The 12,053-nt window shown below is 31.4% G+C and overlaps 1 protein-coding gene across 10 annotated transcripts in view; it reads right to left on the bottom strand.

Annotated features, from left to right (window-relative positions):
- LOC143049770 (synaptotagmin-1-like) overlaps nucleotides 1-12,053 on the bottom strand; it is an 87,637-nt gene that overhangs the window by 44,745 nt on the left and 30,839 nt on the right. The window contains exon 1 of one of the 10 annotated variants that reach the window (XM_076223498.1): nucleotides 2,417-2,584. The exons of the other annotated variants lie outside the window; for them this stretch is intronic. The gene's annotated coding sequence lies outside the window, so the exon portion shown is untranslated. Of the gene's footprint in view, nucleotides 1-2,416; nucleotides 2,585-12,053 lie in introns of those variants that run through there. 10 annotated transcript variants of the gene reach the window in all.

Raw genomic sequence — 12,053 nt, 5'->3', positions numbered from 1 at the left:
AGAGGTCACTGAACCATGAAAATGAGGTCAAGGACATTGGACAAGTGACTGACAGAAACTTCGTAACATGAGGCATCTATATACAAAGTATGAAGCATCCAGGTCTTCCACCTTCTAAAATATAAAGCTTTTAAGAAGTGAGCTAACGCCGCCGCCGCCGCCGTAGCCGCCGCCAGATCACTATCCCTATGTCGAGCTTTCTGCAACAAAAGTTGCAGGCTCGACAAAAATGAAAAAGGTGTAGGACATACACAATTGAGACAGCAACAAGTTAGCTAAGGCCTCCGCCCCCTCCACATCACTATCCCTATGTCGAGCTTTCTGCAACAAAAGTTGCAGGCTTGACAAAAACTAGTACAGATTGTTTCCAAATCTTCTTGAATTGTCTATATAAGCCATTAAACAATTAAATTACAGACTGCACATGTAGGGTTAAAAAAATACAAATTATATTAAGAAAAGAGAGTTATTTCCCCTTAAAATTGAAAACTATATATTTTTTAGAATGAGGCTGAACATGTTGAAGTTGACTGATCTTAATGTGTGAAATTTTTATCAATGCTGACATCATTAGGATAAAACGGTGTTAAAATTGTGTAAGCAGGATTCTATATATGATTTAGACTTGCATTTGTTGGTTACTGACCAGCTAGTACTGGTCAGATAAAAATTAAAAATTAAAATATATTTTCTTCCATGTGAGAATCAAGCAATTTACACGGAGCGTTAATCAGGAAAAGTTAAGAATTTTGCAATAAAGCTAGAAAATAGATTAAATAAAAAAAGCCATTCATAATTGCCTTACAAATTTTATGACAGATTCATATCTATGAAACATCTTTAAAAAGTGAAATCTTAAAAATTTGTGATAGTGACTTTATACCTGTTTTTTCAAAACGTAATTTCTCTTAAAGATGAAATTACCATATGCTTAATATTAAACAAAGAAAATTGCTCTTTGTCATTACACATAAAAACACACTGAAGTAAGCCTCAATGAATATCTTTATTGTGGAAAAGATAAAATTTTTTTTTTTTTTTTTTTTATAAAATCCTCAAAAATGATCCCCCTCTATTCAATTTGGACTTAAAAAAAACTTGAAAATACTATTCCAGAACCTCTTTTAAAACCAGGGAATGCGTATGTATGTTATATGTGTTGCATATGTTGTATTTTGTGGTGCAATAAATGAATATTCCCCTCCCTCATCCAGTGGTAGTTATGTCCAAAAATAACTAGTCATCCCTGGAATCTGAATTTTCTTGAATCTGTATGGAAATTAAAATACAATTGTTTTTCTTACATGATCAAACAGTTTTGCGAAGAAGAGAAAATAAGAAAAAATTTGCCCTCTCCAAACTTGAAAGGTGGTGAAAGGTGGTAATGTTGTTTTTTTTTGTTTTTTTTTTTGGGGGGGGGGGGGGTAGAAAAGAATAGATACCAAAGGGACATACAAACTCATAAATTGTAAAATAACCTGTCAACACCATGGCAAAAAAAACCCACATGCAATTGACAAACAACTGTATATATATATATATTACAAAACACAACAAAAAACCTAATGATTTCTACCAAACGTCAGGGGTGATCTTAAAGGTGTTCTGGAAGGGTAATTAAGCAGATCCTGCTTAACATCAAAGTGGAGAAAAACTTGCATCAAGGAATGATCAATGTATCTGTCCATGAATAATTAAATAAACTTTTTATTAAGCCAAATCATTAAGGCAATTTATTATTTTCAATAAAAAAAAATACTTGATCTTAAATCACACATCATACAATCAAAATTTGTTTTGCTTTGGATAGGTTTGGTTATACATTTGGTCCTTTTTGTTTATGATTGTCAACTTTGAATTTGATTTTGGATTTTCAATAGTTTGGCCTCAAGAATTATTCAAGGGACAAACATTGTTGAAAATATGTGTCTTGTGCATTAAAATTGGTACTGTTTAATATTATTTTTAGAAATTTCAAAACAGATGAATTAATATGTTTCATTTGTTTATTTATAGATATGATGGCATATTCTACAGGAAAAATAGTTTATATAAAAAGAGGGTGGCAAAAACAAACCACCATGGAATCTAACTATATATATTTTATGCTAATTAATGATTTCTTAGAAGTGTTTGTTTTAATAATTAATACATACAATATATAAGTTCATAACAGAAATGATTTGTTCAAGATGAATAGAATTGCTGAGTATATTTTATCAAATATATGAAATTATCATCTCTAACAAACATAAGATCTCAAGACCAAAACTGTTATACTGATTCTCTCTTCCAGAAATGTCAAAACAACTTTCTTCCATAAACTGACCAAAAATCAATAGTGGAAAATGGCGGAGTTTATAATCATTTTAATTTTAACATCCATTTTTTTGTGCTTACATACATTCTTTCTTACCTGCCTGTTGCGGTCACTAATTTACAAATCTGATGAGTATGATTCAAATCACAAAAAATTTAATAATAATCCATGTCACATTTTGGAAATAGAGAAAAATTATCCATTTTCATATTGAAGACAAAATTTCCATGATAACAACACCAAAGCTAGATAGTATTGATTGATGCTGTGAACGTAATCAATAGACGCATTGCATTCTGGGATATATTATTGATGAAGCCTCTGTTCCCGATCTACCATAAGGCGATTGATGTCCGTAGTCTATAATCAATACAAATTATGTATTATGACGTCTCCAGGGATTATGGATTTTATAATATATGAAACACTGTCACTTAATTATGAATCTGTCACTAAATTCACAAATATTATAACCACCAATCATAATATTCAATATGGATCTAATTAATTATTGGTGATTTAACTGTATAATAGGCAGGTGGTTTCTGTATGTTAATTAATAATTGTACCATTTACCTGTAATTAGCAACAGGTGACATAAAGAATGTTATTTTCTGACACTTAATCAAAATTACCCCCCCCCCCAAAAAAAAAATAAAAAAAATCCCCCCAAAAAAATCAAAGCTTTCAATTGCATCTAAATGAAACAAATTATACTGAATCTAAACCAAAGACAATTAAATAAATAAATTTGGTGACATACATTTAAACTTTATGCTTATTTTTGTTAAATTCACACTATTAGATTATAAACTTTCAGGACATCTCTCTCAGAATGTGAAAAAGATTAAATTGTTTGAGTGACACATACTGAACACAAATTTCAATTGAGCAAATACAATAAAAGGTGATGTAATCTATTTGTTTAAGATACTGTCCAATAATCAAATAAAATCTCCATTTTCAATGAGTAGAGATTTAAATAAGAAGCTTCAAGTTTCTATACAGTTTGTGGTCTTGTATTATCTACATGTATTTCCAATATTATCACAGGGTACATGAACAAACTTGCATAACTTAACAAATGGTCAACATATTTAATAAGCAGCTTTAATATGTATTTGAAAAAAAACATATCTGCATTCTTGTCTGTCTAAAGTTGTGTTTTAATATACATGTAAATCGATTTATTTTTTGTGAGGGATGGAAGATGAGCAACCAATCTTGAAACAACTGCAAAACAAGTAGGACTGTACATAAATGAAAATTAAGACAAAATCTATGAGAGTAAACCCGAACCACCTTAACAATACCAAAATGAGAGATGCTGAAATTGAAGATGTCTGAGAAATTACATATCTTGAAAGTGTAATCTGTACATCAGGAGGGACAGATGAAGACATCCAATCTAGAAAAAGAAAAGCACAACAAGACTTTGCAATCCTTAAGCCAGTCTGTAGGAGCAAAGCACTCAGAACAAACATTGAAATCAGGATCTTCAACTTTAAAGTAAAGTCTATACTTCTCTATGGGTTAGAAACGTAGGGACTAACAGCTGCGTCTACCAAAACATTACAAGTTTTCATGAACAGGTGTCTTAGAAAACATCATTGGAATCAAGTGGCCAAATACAATCAGCAACAAAGAACTATGGAAAAGGACTAGACAAGAACCAATACACTGGACACACGTTACGTAAAAACAACACAAATGTAACAGGCATTTAAGACTGGAATCCCCAGGGTCATAGTAAAAGAGGGTGACCAAAATCCACCTGGCACAGAGATCTAACATCTGATGATCTACAGAAAATTGGTAAAACATAGGGAGAAGCAAAGAAAATAGCCAAGGACAGGACAAGACGAAAAGCTACTGTAGTTGCCATGTGTCCAATGGGACGAAGTGAATTAAGTCAAGTCAAGTAAAGAAGATGAGTTGAAAAGTGCAATATCAAAATAGACTTAAATAATATGTCCTATTGCAGTATTTTTATTCAAATTTATAGAATATATATAACGTTTTAGTGCTTTCCAAAAACTTGGCAAAACAAGTCAACTTTCCCCTTCAAATCCATCTTAGATGATCTCTATTGACAAATGATTGATCTGCTTATAACATTAAGATATGAGCATAAATCATCAAGTAGTTTTTGAGTAGATCCTTGAAAAATTAATAATGTCCATTATGACAACAACAATAGATGCCTCTAACAATTGACTCCAAGTAATGGCAGAAGCTCACATTAACATTTTTTTCTAAAACATCTTCCTCAAATGAAAGTTAATCACTGAACACTGGTGCTATGTGCTCATGGCACACCGAAATACTTATCATTATTTTAATTGTTCTCATAGATATTTTTTTTAATAGTTTATTTACAGACTTTGTTCAAATATAGAAGTGATAACTGCCAACAAGAAAATCATCACCATTACTACCGAAATCGACCAATTTACAAGTTTATATTATCATGTGGAATTTAAAATATAATTCTAATATGACAACTATAAGGACAATTCAGTGAAGGAGAAGTATGCTCACTCAGAAAAGAGAGGGGCAAACTTCTTTTTAAAATTCTATAGTAAATGATTATATAGCTTCAGCATATATACATTTATTATCATCTGACAAATATATACCTTCGTACAATTAAAAACCTGATAATAAATTGTTCAAATAAGGCTTTCGAAAATAGTGGAATTAATTACTTTTGGAGTGTCAAGAACTCGTTGGAAGTACTTGATAAATTGCATGCTTATATTGGTGATTTTGAATCTGTTCAAAGTTTTGATTTTTCTACCCTGTATACCACACTGCCTCACATTCTCATTGAGAAAAAATTCACACACCTAATTAAATGGGCATTTAAAAAGTCAGAATGTGAATATATATGTTAAAACTCTTTTAGGTCATTTTTTAGTAGCAATAAACAAAAAAACTATGTCAATTGGACATGCTTTGATACTATATACGCCCTTGAATTTTTACTAGATAACATTTTTGTTCGCTTTGGGGATTCCGTATATCGTCAGATTATCGGAATTCCAATGGGGACTAACTGTGCACCACTTATTGCGGACCTGTTTTTGTATTGCTATGAGTTACAATTTATGACAAAAATAAGCAAAGACCCATCGAAACAACATCTGATAAACAAATTTAATAATACTTTTAGATATTTGGATGATATTTTGGCTCTCAATAATGACGACTTCAGTATGTATATTAAAGAAATTTATCCTGTTGAACTTAATTTAAATAAAGCTAATACTAACAATGACCACTGCCCTTTCCTCGATCTTGATATCTATATCACTAACGGAAAGCTGAATACTAAAATTTATGATAAAAGAGATGATTTTTCATTTCCTATCGTTAATTATCCATTTTTAGATGGTGACGTTCCCTTGTCACCATCTTACGGTGTTTATATATCTCAACTTGTACGATTCGCTCGTGTATGTAACAATGTTTTAGATTTTAACGAGAGAAATTTATGTATTACTGAAAAATTATTACACCAGGGTTTTCAATATCACAAACTAGTCAAAACATTTACTAAATTTTATCATCGGTATAAGGACATCATTCGTAAATATAGCTCAACATGCATACTTCTTATACGTTCAGGTATTTCACATCCAATTTTTTATGGAAATATTCTTTATAAAGCACAAAGGTGTCAGTATTCACCTCAAAAACTAACAAAACCTTTGAATAGACTTATTAAGAAGGGATATAGTTATGATACTGTTGTCAGGTCATTAAAGATTGCATATTTTGACGTTAATATGATTCACTTATAGGGTCTTTGCATCGGAACTAAACACATTTATTCAAAAAGCAGTTGTTGGCATGACACGGATTATGTTCTTCTCATATATGTTATGATGGTATGATACTAAACCCCGAACGGGAAGGATTGTGCCTGTCAGATGTTCATATGATGAAATCATAATCTTTCAGTCAGTTTAATTGAAGTCTGGAGCTGGCGATGTCAGTTAACTGCTAGTAGTCTGTTGTTATTTATGTATTATTGTCATTTTGTTTATTTTCTTTGGTTACATCTTCTGACATCAGACTCGGACTTCTCTTGAACTGAATTTTAATGTGCGTATTGTTATGCATTTACTTTTCTACATTGGCTAGAGGTATAGGGGGAGGGTTGAAATCTCACAAACATGTTTAACCCCGCCGCATTTTTGCGCCTGTCCCAAGTCAGGAGCCTCTGGTCTTTGTTAGTCTTGTATTATTTTAATTTTAGTTTCTTGTGTACAATTTGGAAATTAGTATGGCGTTCATTATCACTGAACTAGTATATATTTGTTTAGGGGCCAGCTGAAGGACGCCTCTGGGTGCAGGAATTTCTCGCTACATTGAAGACCTGTTGGTGACCTTCTGCTGTTGTTTTTTTCTATGGTCGGGTTGTTGTCTCTTTGGCATTTCCATTCTCAATTTTACCTATATTTATTACTAAAATAAGGCAGGTGCCATCCTTGAAAAAGTCATATAGTAAGATTAGCAGTTATTTAAAAGAGTATTAATATATATATTTAGATTTTTCTCTATCTAATATGTTTGTTTTTGCAGAAGTACATAACAGTTTGAAGTACTTAATGACTTTTTCAAAATTCCGACTCTCAACATGATGTGTGGAATTTTCTTCTTTATAATCTTAACTGTTTTTCTCAGGAATTTATTCACATTTAAAAGCAAAATACAATAAAATTGATGAAAATACATGAATATGTCCATAATACACGGATGCCCCACTCACACTATCATTTTTATGTACATTAGACTGTGAAATTGGGGTCTAATTAGGCATTATAATTATAAGAACATATTATAGGGAACATGAGTACTAAGTTTCAAGTTGATTGTGGACTTCAACTTCATCAATATCAACCGTGACCATAAACTTAAACCTGAAGAGGGACAAACAAACAAACAAAAGGACAAACAAATGAACAGACACATCGACAGAAACAGGTTATGCCCCTGAGTGGGGCATAAAATATTAGTTATTATTTGTTTCATAGACAATTCCCTGTATTATATATATAAATCACTACGCATTGAGGGTGGTAATAAAGTTACGAGCAACCATGAAAATTGACAGCAAATTTTTCGTTTAATATTAACCATGCATTAACCTTTTTTCGGTAAATAGTAGCTGAAAAGTACAATCTGACAGCTTTAATGACAATCAGATTCAAGATTAATATGATACCAACAGTAGTGAAAAGAAGGCTTTTGATGCCGGAAGCAAAAGGCTACTCCTAACATACCTATATAAAACAGTGGCTTTGCCATATCAGCATTTCTAATTCATTCCATTTGCAACAACATTTGACAGCATTATATTAAATCATTCTTGCCCTAAATATGGGACAAATATATTCCAGTTTATCGCACCGCAGGTAAAATATCACGTTGTGATTGATTTAGCGCCATAAGTGGTGACCCCCTATGAGAATGTAGGGGGTTAGTAAATTTCATAGGGGGTTCATGGCGTCACGTCCTACTGTTAATGGTGACATCGTCTATTGATGTTGTATTTCATTGTTTATTTTCTACAAAACGCAGCAGGAAAAGTCCTGCATGCGATAAACTCGTTATACGGTTCACTACTGAACCCCTACGACGTCACCCCCTATGGATTTTACTAACCCTCTATGGATCTGTAGGGGGTCAGTAGCAAACCATATAACTTATAAGGTACATGTATCTATACAAATGCCATTTCATTTATGGGGTTGTTTTCTCATTTATTATGCATAATTAAGTGACTGCCCCTTGGTTTTTCAATTCACCCCTGTAACACTATTTTTTATCAGTTTTTGCTTTACTCAATCTTTTGTTGTTTCTTTTATTGATCAGTTTTTTTTGGTCTTTTTTGATTGCCCCTTTTGTTTCTTTAATCTTCTCAGGTTCCAAGATATTATCTCTTTGTTTAATCTCATGCATGCAGAGACACAATTTATGAATTTTTACAGTATATATGCAGGTGGGTAACATTCTTATTGAATTCTAAATAAATAAGACTCAAAGTAAAGGGAGGGGTAGTACATTACTAAAAATCATTATATATAGTGCATGTGATTTCTTATAATCCATTCAATGATATAAGATAGAAGATAAGATAATTTTATTAACCAATCATGGTGCCCAAAATTTGAGCTATACAATTGAATGAATTACAAAATAAAGTACAGAAAATGATTAGAATGATTACAGTACATTTAAATAATAAACACAAAAAAAAAAACAACAACATATGAATACACATATGATGTCTTATTAAACTTTGTAGTAAAAGTTGGACATTTTCAGATGTAAAATATTTCTTGTGGGAAATTGCATTAATTGCCTATGTCTTCAGAAGTTCAACCTTTAAGAAGAAGATATTTAATTTCCCATTATTGGCCTATAATGTTGGTAAGATATAACATCATTTTTTTCTGAAAAATACTTAAAACCTTGCTTGGAGTTTTGGACATATTTTTTGCATGCTGACCGACTCAGCAAGATTTAACATTAATACTCAGCAAGATTTGACATTATACTCAGCAAGATTTGACATTATACTCAGCAAGATTTGACATTACACTCAGCAAGATTTAACATTTTTTATAATGTATAAAAAATAAAAAGGAGAAAAAAATACAAAACAATTATCAACACATTCGTCTACTGACATGTGATCCACCTACATACAAAGAATAATAATTACTAGTACAATCATCAGCAGAATATACTGTTTGTTGTTTACATGAAAAGATAGAACTATAATTGCTTACTACCAGCTAGTCCATTTGAACTCTGGTAGATAATTGTCTCACTGGAAATCATGTAACTTAATATATCAACATTTTTATAATATAAGGTTAAAATATCAAAAATATATTCTAGCCTGGCAATCATAAAAATTTGGTGCACAATAACCATGCTCAAACTCAGAAATCAACTCATCAAAACACTGGATTATGTGTTTCAGGCACACTTTTTGTACTCCAAGTAATGAGTACAGTTTTGTGACAGAGGGCCCATTTTTTATTCAAAATATGGAAAACGATTAATGCTAAAAATACAGACAGAGCAATCATCTTTTTCACATTTAATGAGGAAATATCTTTTTATCAGGTATTGATAAGAATTTAGGAATATTATATGTTCGAAAATGAAATATTCAGGCACGAATAAAAAAAGAGAAAAATCTTTGATTTCATAGCTTTAAATAAGAGATATGTTCAGACCATTATGCAATATTATAACCTTGTGGTTTTGATCATTGATGATTTTTTTTAGGATAATTGAAACATATAATGACTTCTGTGAGCATCAAATATTATTATAAAGCAGTTAGCAAACTCATTATTCTTGACAATGAAGAACCCTGGGGAAAGAATTTCTAATTAGAACAGTCAGATTTATCAAGTTTTTAATGTCAGAAGCCAGATGAAAATTTTCTGGCAGAAAAAAGGTTTCCCTGTCCTGCAGAGTTCGAAGTCTGGAATTTCAAAAATAGCAACAATGCTAGAAAATTTTCTCAAGTTATATATAAAAGATGAAAATATATTCATGAATACTAATTTTGTGTTTCATAGGACCAAGTCTGTAGAAAATTACAGCTATAGTCCAATTATGTTACTAGAGATCTGTATTTGTTTTTGTCAAGGGAATCAGTCTTCACGATAAACTTTTAAGTGTGGTGCCAGGCCTGGAGCTCAGGTTTTAGAAAACATTATTTGGGCTTGTAGTGATGACAAGCCCGGGCTGCTGGGCCTCAGCTGGCACTGACTGGAGACTACTCTTAGCTGTTGATTCTTTTCTAGAGTGTTTTGTACCAGAGGTTTATTATAGATTAATTTTGCTACTTAGGAATTATCACCGACTGCAGGGCGTTCCAGTTCTGGCACATAATAAACATCTCCTTTACAGTGAAATATTTATAGGTCAAAATCCATCAAATACTTGATTTTTCACAGAATCTCCACACAGGAAAAATCATTATCAAATCAAAAACATTTATGTCGGAGCCTCTTAGCAACCATGACGCAAGTTGCACCGATGTCCCATAATAGTTTACAATTACTGCTGGTCCATATATAAATACAGATAGAATGTGAACAAAGAAAGAGATAAAAGCAATTAAAATAACATCAAAAGATCCATTCATACAAATTAATATTGATTAATAATTGAACATAAATACATTTTATAAACAAACTCTTAATGACAGACCGCCAAGGTTAATAAACAGCTGGATTGGCAAAAGTATCAGCCATTTGTCAATGTGTCAATGAACAAACAGATAAAAGATTATTGACCAATCGTATCTCTTCAATCAAAATTGTTTATTGTCAAACTAAATAAAAAACATCTACAAAACAACTGGCAATATTCAACAACAAAATAATTAGATGAAATATTTTGCATTTCATTTTTTCAAGATAATTTTTAAATTATGCAATAAAACAATGTTCAAATCCCTTAAGTCAAGGTCATCATAGACAGACTTGGCATTTTTAGGCTTTATGGTTTGAATTCAACCATTTGGTGTACATTAAGATGTACTTTAAAAGGACAGCAACCATTAAACAGAAGCTAAAAAAATATTTATAAATGTTTGGCTTCCAAAACTTTTAGAAATAACATTATTAACCTATTGTGAATGTTTCTGGAAAATTGCAAGACCTTGACATTCTTCCATACACACAACAAGACTATGACAGTTTATCTAATGACAACCTGAACAAATTAAACAATTTAAATTGAATTAGAAGCAGAGAAACAAATTATCTTTAAAGAAGCATTTCAGCTTGCATTGCCCAGCAAATGGATAACACAACCACAAAATACAAGAACAAGTCATCACATGTAATATCAACAGGACAAACAGGTTTTGTTTATTGTTGAAGGTCATAATTGTCAACTACTACATCATTTGGTCTCTAGTGGAGGGTTGTCAATCATACCACATCTTCTTACTTAATATTCATTTGCACAGTTTATACAAGCTTTGGTATGGAAATTATATTCTTTCATTAGAATTCCCAGAGTATCAAGATGTCCGTCACACGAACACAAAGTGGATTAAAATGTTCTGTTGTTGTCAGAATCAATGTAACTTACAAAGAAAACAGATCAGACTCGTATTTCACAGAAGTCAATATTCGGAAACAATACACGTTTATTGGAAAACAAAAACAGAATGTTTCTTTGTTGTCTAGATATCTGTTATTGCTTTATGACAAACAAACATGGACAGATTCATATTCAACTGAAGTTAATATTGCAATTCTAAACCATTTTAGTGATGTTGTTATGTCATTGAAATATCTTAGTTTCAAAAGAAGGCGATGATACCAAGTAGGCAATTAAAATCAACATAGACTATAAAATTTGTATTTCAGCATTATGAAGAAAAAAAAAGGGAAATCCCAAAAAACAGAAATCTTCAAATCTTCATTCTTTTTATTTTGTTGATTGACATAAATGAACTACATAAAACTAGAAGAATTTATTTAGAAATCTCTCAGTCACAAGCACAATAACCATATATAGAAAACAAGAGTAAGAATTAAGTGTTAAAATAAATAGGGAATGTGTCCATGGGGCACAGATGATGCTGCCGCTTGCATATAAAATTTGTCCAATTTGTAAGGATGGAATTGAAGATGAGTTCCATTTTCTCATTAAATGTAAAGCGTTAGAACTTAATAGAAAT

This window comes from Mytilus galloprovincialis, chromosome 10 (genome assembly GCF_965363235.1).
Source record: "Mytilus galloprovincialis chromosome 10, xbMytGall1.hap1.1, whole genome shotgun sequence".
NCBI classification, from domain to species: Eukaryota; Metazoa; Mollusca; class Bivalvia; order Mytilida; family Mytilidae; genus Mytilus; species Mytilus galloprovincialis.
Note: the sequence above shows the minus strand (reverse complement) of the source record. Positions and strands in the feature narration are given on the sequence as shown.